The sequence below is a fragment of the Cotesia glomerata genome, linkage group LG8, assembly GCF_020080835.1.
Source record: "Cotesia glomerata isolate CgM1 linkage group LG8, MPM_Cglom_v2.3, whole genome shotgun sequence".
Taxonomy (NCBI): Eukaryota; Metazoa; Arthropoda; class Insecta; order Hymenoptera; family Braconidae; genus Cotesia; species Cotesia glomerata.
In genome coordinates, this window is record NC_058165.1 from 9185464 (window position 1) to 9194913 (window position 9450).

At 29.9% G+C, this 9450-nt stretch overlaps 1 protein-coding gene across 1 annotated transcript in view; it reads right to left on the reverse strand.

The window, feature by feature from the left end:
• The window catches only part of LOC123270888 (ATP-binding cassette sub-family G member 4), a 29579-nt gene extending 26582 nt beyond the window's left edge, over positions 1-2997 (reverse strand). The window contains exons 1-3 of the mRNA XM_044737041.1: positions 2824-2997; positions 2683-2730; positions 2458-2576 (exon numbers count right to left, since the gene is read on the reverse strand). The gene's annotated coding sequence lies outside the window, so the exon portion shown is untranslated. The remainder of the gene's footprint in view (positions 1-2457; positions 2577-2682; positions 2731-2823) is intronic.
• Between the last annotated feature and the right edge of the window lie 6453 nt (positions 2998-9450).

Consider the following 9450-nt stretch of genomic DNA (forward strand, 5'->3'; position numbering starts at 1 on the left):
AAAAACATCAAAATAGTTTAAAAAAATTTTCTCCGTCATGTATGAAACCCTGAAAACAGTGTAATTTGCGAAAAAATCCATTGATTGAGTCAAATTTTTTTTTGAAAAATTTTTTGAAGGAATTGTAGATTACCGGTAACTTAGAGTCATTTATATGGAATTAATAAAATTAAAAAAAAGCCGTAGGACTGTATATCTATATATATTGAGTACACTTATCCCACTAAAGGCACGTGCGCATTATCATGCTATTTCAGCTGTTAGATATTTTTTTTTACATTCGCTCTATTTTATTATTATTTCATAATTACATGAGCATTATGAGTCGTTCACTTTTAGATTTTCCAAATTTTTTTTCTCCTTCCTCTAAAATAACTTGAATGTTCCAATAATTTTTTTGGTATAAATAAACTTTTTTTTGTATTGAAAAATTAAAAAATTACATTTTGATCATTATTACTCGTTTCAGATTGTAATTATTACAGATTTTATAAGAATTACATTGTAGAATGTAATATTTACATTGAAAGCTCTGAAACTTAACATTCAAAGTTTGAATTTAGAAAAATGTTATTTCAAACTGTAATTTTTATAGTTTTGATTACGACGGGACCGATTTTACATTTTATACTATAATTATTCCTGTTTTCTTTTTCCCGTGATTAAATCAAAGAATTAAATTACTCAAAAATTATTTAAGAAATTTAATAATTTTGTTTTGCAAAATGTTTCTGATACGCATTTATCTTTGATTTAAAATTATGTAAAAAATTTTAGAGACTTTGACCTTCGAATTTTTAAAAAACAATTCTAATCCTCATAACCGATAATTCTTATCACTTATTTATAATGACATTTATCTAGTCATTAAAATTCTTTTTTACTGAAAGTATATGTAAAACTCCCTACAATTTTCGACAGAAGATAAAACTCTAAACTCATATTTAAATATTTTTTATAAAAAATTAATTACCCGTTGAATAAACATAAGACATTTCATAAAATAAATGAATGACACATTGAAAATTTTTTGTCTAAACAAATAATAATAAAAGTTTATTACTAATTAGTTTTTTTTTTTTGAATAAAAAATCAATACTCAAAGTATCAATTAATTATTTATTTACCGAAGGAAAAAAATAATTTCCAACTAATGAGTCACAGTGACAAGTTAATGAATACATATGTATACAAATTAAAATGTCAAAATTAAAGGAGAAGGAAACTTTATCATCATCCTGAAAACTGAAATCCAAAGGTTATCATCTGCACTATAATTCTATAAAATAAAATATTGCGACCTTTTGCAATGTCACTAGAAGCTATTTTTTTGTTACAAGTTACAACATTCATTATTATTATAATTATTAATATATCGTCAGCATTATTCTGAAGGACTTTCAAGATTTAAAGATTTTAAATTTTTTTCACAAATTTTTTTTTATTGGATGTGCTTAAAAATCCATTATATTTATCATTAGAATTTATTCATTGTTTCAATTCAAATAGATCTTTTGTCTTTTTTATTGTTGCTGGAATTATAATAATATTATTTATTGACATTACAGACCAGTATATCAATATGATTATTATTAAAAAATTTTATGACACTAAGTTCAAAGTCCAGGATCGCAATACGCATACAGTTCATTCTAGATTATAATAATTATAACAATAATAATTGTATTAGTAAATTAAATTAATAATAATTTAAAATTTTTATAAAAATGTTTGAATTTTTAAGTTATGATTATTATTAAAATGATAAATTATATATTTGATAACAATAAAATTAAAAAATGAGTAAAATTTTCCATCGATAAAATTAAAAAACTTTTTTTTTTACATTTCTGGTTTGATAAAAAATAAAACAGGAATCAAAGTTTTAATAATACTGATTTACAATTCGAAACCTTGTGTCAAAAAATTTTAAAATATTCACAAAGAAGATATAAATACCAACCGAATAATCTTTCATATTTTTTACAATCAGCGATATTGAAATCAATTAATTATAATTTTTTCCTTGAGTTTTAAACTTTCAAAATTTATAATAAATAATCCTTAAAAAATTATGAAAATTAATTTAGCAGATATTCAATAATTTTCAGAATTTTTTAACAAACAAATTACGACAAAAAAAAATTATAAAAGAAAATTGACATGTAGAAATTTTAAAAAATTAAAAATGCAATTTTTTCAAAAATTAATTTTTTAAAACAAATTTGTTTGCTAAAAAAAAAAATTAAAAACTGGCTGAGTGCTAACTTTAATGTCATCAAAAAATTATGACATTTCTTCAGCTACACATTAGAACTGTCAAAAAAATTGTTTTATGTATGTAAAATATTTTTTGCTTTAAAATAAAAAAACTAAAAATTTTCCAACGCTAGTATATGCACAAATGAAGTAATAAAAATAAAAAAAAAATTAAAATAAAAAGATAAAAAAAAGTACCTGCGGTGAAAGGACGTGCTAATGGGAACCAGTTGTTGATCATTGACCGTAATAGAACTACGCGATCTTGACTTTCGCAGAGAGAGAGAGAAAGACCCTCAACCTGACCATTTAAACATCTATACAAACATACAAATACATATTTATTATTATTATATTATTCATCTGTAGTAACGGATTAAGAGAACAAAAGAAAGAATTAATAGTTGAGAAGAAAAAACTTACCGCAATGACCGGAGAAATTTAAATGTCAATTTGGTTAACAATAGATGGCTGTTAACAATGAGAAAAAATACAAAAAATTAGAATTATTCGATCATTAATTAATAACTCAAACTAGCTCTGATTAATTAATTTTTTATTAACCTATAAAACATAAATTTATAAACTAAATTTTCTAGTGACCGATAGGTTAAAACTGACACACTCGTTAGATGTTAGATGGACATCACTTGATCAACTAGTGGATTCTTGGATTAAAATGTATTTTATAACATAACATCGTTGAATAATGCATTGAGTACGGGCACGGTGTAATGAGTGATTGCCTTGAAAACTAAACAATTATGGCGGATTAGATACGGGAAAGAAAAGATAAATATAGCCAGAGGCTAAAGCTACATACATAGAGGCGCAATGAGAGTTGAGAGTCATATTAGATATATAAAAAAACAAGTTGCGGTAAATGCTTTAGCTTGTGATAAAGCCACATGGAAAGTTATCTACTGAAGTCTTAGTAATTGAAGGTAACTTGCCGACAAAATGAAAATATGAAACTACCCTGATAGCCACAGTTTCAGACCAACCAAGTTGGTGTCAGATAGTTGCCACCAACTTAGCGACAACTTGCGGTCAACTTTCGAATTTGTAACTGTTGGCGTCAAGTTGGCGACAAGTTTCTGAGAAAAAAGAGCCCAATCTACTGCCGCAATATGTCGCCAAATTTCTTGAGAAACTTATCGTCAACTTGGTGTGAAAAAGTTTCAGAGCAACTTTTGCCGACAACTTGGTGACAACTTGGTGAACAAGTTGACACCAACCGAGTTACTTTCCAAGAGTTGCCGCCAAGTTGGTGACAAGTTGCGGCAGTAGATTGACAGAAAGTTGCGGCCAACTTGGCTATCAGGGTATTATCCCTGATAGCCAGAGTTTCAGACCAACCAAGTTGGTGTCAGATAGTTGCCACCAACTTAGCGACAACTTGCGGTCAACTTTCGAATTTGTAACTGTTGGCGTCAAGTTGGCGACAAGTTTCTGAGAAAAAAGAGCCCAATCTACTGCCGCAATATGTCGCCAAATTTCTTGAGAAACTTGTCGTCAACTTGGTGTGAAAAAGTTTCAGAAGCAACTTTTGTCGACAACTTGGTGAACAAGTTGACATCAACCGAGTTCATTTCCAAAAGTTGCCGCCAACTTGGTGACAAGTTGCGGCAGTAGATTGACAGAAAGTTGCGGCCAACTTGGCTATCAGGGTATAAAATTCTAAAATTAGCCGACAGCGAAAAATTTTTATTTTTTTTTATTAATTGAATTAGAAATAAAAAAATATTTTTAAAAAATTGCACGTATAGTTTTGCTAATTTTTTACATGTGCAATTTTTTCTTTTGATTTTTTTGTAATAATTTTATTAATAAAAAAAACTCAAAATTGTCAGATGTCTGCTAATATTATTTTCATAATGAAGATAACTTCATTCAAGTCAGAATTCTAAACTATAAATTTTTTATATTATTTTTTTTGAGAAGATAGTTTTTATTTTGTCAAAAAATACATATTAAGATAGTTAAGGGGACCCGGTGGTCTAGCGGCCTAAAATTTAAGCTATTTTAAAAAATTTTATTATAACATACAATAGCATATAATTTTTTTTTTCAAATGCATCAAAAAAAAAAAAAAAAACGTCCCAATAAGTTGAATTTTATAAAATTTTTGGTAAGTATTTACAAGTGGGGTCCTCAACCATTTTAATTTTCATTCTTTTGAACGAAAATTCTATTTGATTTTATTGATCTATATATTTTTTTTTAAATTCATAAAAAAATGAACAATTTGGAAAAAAAAGTTAATAATAACATTTTTAACGAATTTTCAAAAAAATTTATAAATTATTATTCAACTTTTTTAACTTTCCGCTAAGAAAATCGAAGATTTTTAAAAATCGGTAAGTTATTGATTTTACCCCGTTTTACAAAAATCGAGTTTTCACCAGATCTCGACGTTTCAAGGTCACAGGAAGCTTCCCTGACTATCCCCGCGATGTGTGTGTGTGTGTGTGTGTGTTGAACGGCTTGACCGATTTCATTGCTGTTAGTGCCATTCGAAAGGGCTTGACCAAACTTAGATTTTCATTACAATTTGGACCGATTTGAATCGGTAGAATTTGAGAAATCTCAAAAAAACTTAAAAAAAAAAATTTTTTCAAATCTGGTTTTTTTGGAATAACTTTTCAACGCCTCTACCGATCAATTGCAAAAACTAATTAGCGCTTAACCGTAAAAAACCACGTCGATTGGCTCCAAGAACGTCAAAATCGGTTTATTGGTTCGAGAGAAATCGTTGACGAAAAATTTGGAAAAAAGTTTTTTTTTACATAACTCCGACATTTCTTATCGGATCATTTTTCATGTAATAAAATAATTATTAGAGCTCAAAAAACCACGTTGATCGCCGCAAAGAACGTGACAATCGGTTGATTGGTTCGAGAACTACATTTCTTTTTGGATTATTTTTTGTACTAAAAAAACTGAGTTGAATGTCACCAAGCGTCGGAGTCGAACAACGCGTTTGAAAACTATAACTACTTAAAAATTTGAGCTCGAAGAGCTCAAAAAATGAATAGATTCTCGAGCGTTACGCTCTAAAATAAGCGGGAAGTTCCAGGAATGGCCTGCAGGGTCAACCCTTTTCCACATTTTTTTTTTTTAATTACATAATGGAGGTTTTTACTTGTATCACCTGGGCAGTGTTTTACAAGGGAGGGTGGGGTATTATTTCTCACTTCCCTTTGTTACACAACACACTTTTTTTTTCCCAGCTCTACTTTGTATTTACTTCCATCATTATTATCACTTCATTATACTCACTACTTCTTTTGACCCCACCTCCCTGCATGTCGGGATTTTTTCATTCCCAACACACACTTCTTAATGCGGCTGTGGACCGACTTGTGCCTTCTGTACCGCATTCACCCTGGTCCTTACCACTCGGGTATTGGAACAGAAACATGGGGAAACCACAGAGAAAACCCATGTTAGTACAGTCGGAGCTGGGTTAAGTCTACAGTGCTTGATAAGAAATTCTTCTTTATCGACCACTGGAGCATTAGGCCCCTATCCTAGTGTGCAGAGATCCCTCAGGCTAGCCAACGCTGACTAGAGTGATCACTCATTCAAGTTGTTGCTTAAATGGGTGATCACCCAAGTCAGACGTGTGCCGCCCGGCTATCTCTGCCACATCCAGAGGCTGGCAACATTAACGCACATATGTTTATTTATAATCACTGAAAAACATTGGTGCGTGTCGGGATCGAACCCGGGTCCCTCTCTTTCGAAAAGCGGGCACCGAACCGACCAGGCTATTGCCAGCCTCTTTTTTTAATTACATTTAATAGTTAAAAAATATATTATGTAGGGTAAATATCCCAATAGATGGACACTCCCCAATAGATGGACAGATATTATTTCTAGAAGCAATTACATTGGTTTTAAGAACAAAAATTTTAAGTCGTTATATTTTTTTATGTCTACAAGTAGTTCTGAGAGCGAAAAGTAATTTTTTTTAACTTTTTATTTATAATAATAGTTTTAAAAAATTATTTAAATTGGACGTCTCGAGGTTTTGCTCCGAGAGCGCCGCCACTAGTAAGCGTGTGACAGATAGCTGGTGGACATTATTGGTTATTATTATTAAAAATAATAAAAAAAGTCAGATTTGTACATATAATTACGCTTATATTTCACTAACAAAGCTAGAAATATAATATTTTAATGATAACCCTGGCGGTTTTGAGAATACCGTAAAAATACCGTAATTTTTCGGCATTTATGCTCATGTCGTATATTTACCGTTATAATTCGGTAATAATGCGGTTAAACTATAGTTGTTTTGGCCAGTTTTTATACTGTAGCTATCCAGTATATATACTGCACTTATGCTGTACAGTTACTAAAAATATACTATACAATTACCGCATTAATGCCCAAATTTTACCCAAAAATTCCAAATAATTACCGTCATAATACAGTAATTTTGCCGAATATTTTCTGACATAATGGAAAATTATCAAAGATTTGGTTTTATTTTTAGTTCACTTCTATGTTAGAAATGAATAAAATGAAAAATTTCCAATTTTGTTTATTCTCCCTCGCTACTTTGCAAAAACAAATACTGTTTTTGAATAAATACTATGTAGAATATTATTTTTTAATTAGGTATTTAGCGGTCATGAATATAAAAGAATACATATGTTAAGTAAATATATTATAATTTCAATTTCAATTTTTAATTTCTCACTTAGAAAATTGCAAATTTTCTAAAATCGAAAAGCTATATTGTTTCACATATATAACTACCTATATTATTTGATTTTAAATATGCTTATCGTAAGATGGACGGTGTGGCTTAATGTATATAGAATAAGCAAAAAGAAAATATGGTACAGGCCGGGTAGCTCAAATGGTAGAGTAGCCGACTTGTCCTCAGGAGGTTCTGAGTTCGAATCCCAGTCCGAGCGTTATTTAATTTTACACCATTTTTTAAATATGGTTTTAATATAGTCATTTTAGAGCGACTGCGTGGCCGAGCGATTTAATTAAGTCTTAAACTGCCCGTACAGCAGTCGCTCAGGCGTGGGTTCGAGCCCTGGCAGTCGCAATTTTTCTGCGATTTCCAAGGCTTGCTCCCTTGCCGACTGTACCCTGGCCAGGTTTCTGTGGTTTCTTTGGTCACTGTGCTAAGGGGCGGGGCACAGGCAAATGCGGGTACAGATTGTAAGTTGGCCACAGCCGCGGAAAGGAGGTAAAGATGTGTATGTAGACACATCAAGGACAATAAATAGTTGGAAGGGACGTAAAAATCCCACGTGTCTAGGCCAGAAGGCTGACGCGTAAGATTCAAAAAAAAAAAAAATACAGTCATTTTACCGCCTTATTACCATAAATATGGCGCATTTTCAGCGTAAATATTCTAAATTTTTAGCGTAAATGTATCGCATTTTGAGCGTAAATATTCCGCATTTTTAGGGTAAATATTTCGCATTTTGAGCGTAAATTATTCGCATTTTTACGGTAAATGTTCCGTAATGTTTCGATAAAAAAACTGACCTGACAACCGAAAAAATTCTGAAAAAATACTGCATTAATACTGTATAATTGCGACAATTTTTCGGCATTTACAAAACCGCTAGGGAAAATCGAAAAGAAATAATAGAATTTAGTGTCCATCTATTGGTGACACTTTTCTAACCTTTATCCAATAGATGGACATTGAGTTTATATGATGAATCTTCTTATTTTTTTTTTTTAATTTTATTGGTGGATCAATGTGAGAATAAGAGTAAAGATTATAGCAAACAGACATGTACTGGAAATGAAAGTATTATTATGATTATTGAAGAAATTGAAGAGAAAAAATAAAACCCTAAATAAAAGAGAAAATTGAGAGAAGGAAATTTAAAAGCAAAAGAGAACAGACCTATTAAAAGGAAGAAGAAGACAACATAACGTTTTTAACGTTGTGTTCTATAAATTTATATTGATAATTTATTAATTATTAGTATTCTTTATATTAATATATTTTGTATGTTACTTTACATGAGAAAGCATCACGTGTTCAAAATTAATAAAATTACTTTATGATGTATTTTGAAAATTACCATCCGATTTATCACCTTTTCTCTTTAATTTTATCAAGCTTTATTTTTTAGTGGAAAAAATTAATAAATTAATTATTTATGATATAAATAATGAATCGAAAATATCGCTTGTAAGTAATGTCCATCTATTGGTATTGACTGTCCATCTACTGGAGATTTTGTCCATCTACTGGGGTTTTGGACTTTTTCTTACATTTTTCTTTTTTATTAATTACTACAACGTTTTACGAAGTTTTACTTATTTTTTCCTGGTTAATTATATATTTTTACATAAATATAATTTACTTTATCACAACTTATCTGTATATTCCTACATCGTTTTTTAGGTAGATTTTGTTAGAAATCTAACTATTGCATTAGTCCTCATGGTGGAATTTTCACCTGATTTCGCTATCATATGTCATAATTAGTCAAATAAGTTCCAAAAACACCATTGGTTAAAAAATTTATCTATGTATATATATATGTAATATAACCAGCCTTGTCATCAGGATATCTCGAAAAGTTTTCAACCGATCTTGATGAAACTTGGTACACATATTCTTTGGGTAATTACCGAGGTCGAGTTCGAAGATGAGCAAAATCGGTTAATTTGTTTAGAAATGGCGACCATTTAAAATTTTCAAAATTTTATAAATTTTAAGTTTTGTAACTTTAACCGTGAATAACTTTTGACTGACAGAAAAGTGCTCATTTCTGGAAACTTTATGGTGAAGCTGATTATATTACCTTCAATTTGACTTATAACACTTATACTTTATGAAGATTTTTATTAATTTTATGGGCCATTCAAAAATTTTAAAATAATGAAAACTTTTTTTCAAATGTCGTTTTTTCAGAATGACTTTTACACAGCTTTACCGACCGATTTCAAAAACTAATCAGCTCTTAACCTAAAAAAACTACGTCTATCGCCGCCGGACCGCTCAAAATCGCTTGATTCGTTTGTGAGATATCGTTGACGAAAAAAATCGAAACAAGCGTTTTTTTTAAACAAATTCCGAAATTTTTTATCTGATCAATTCACGGTTTGAAATTCATCATAGAATTCAAAAAAATTGCATCGACTGTTGTCAACTACGTGATAATCGGTTAACTTGTTTAAAAGTTATTGCGGATT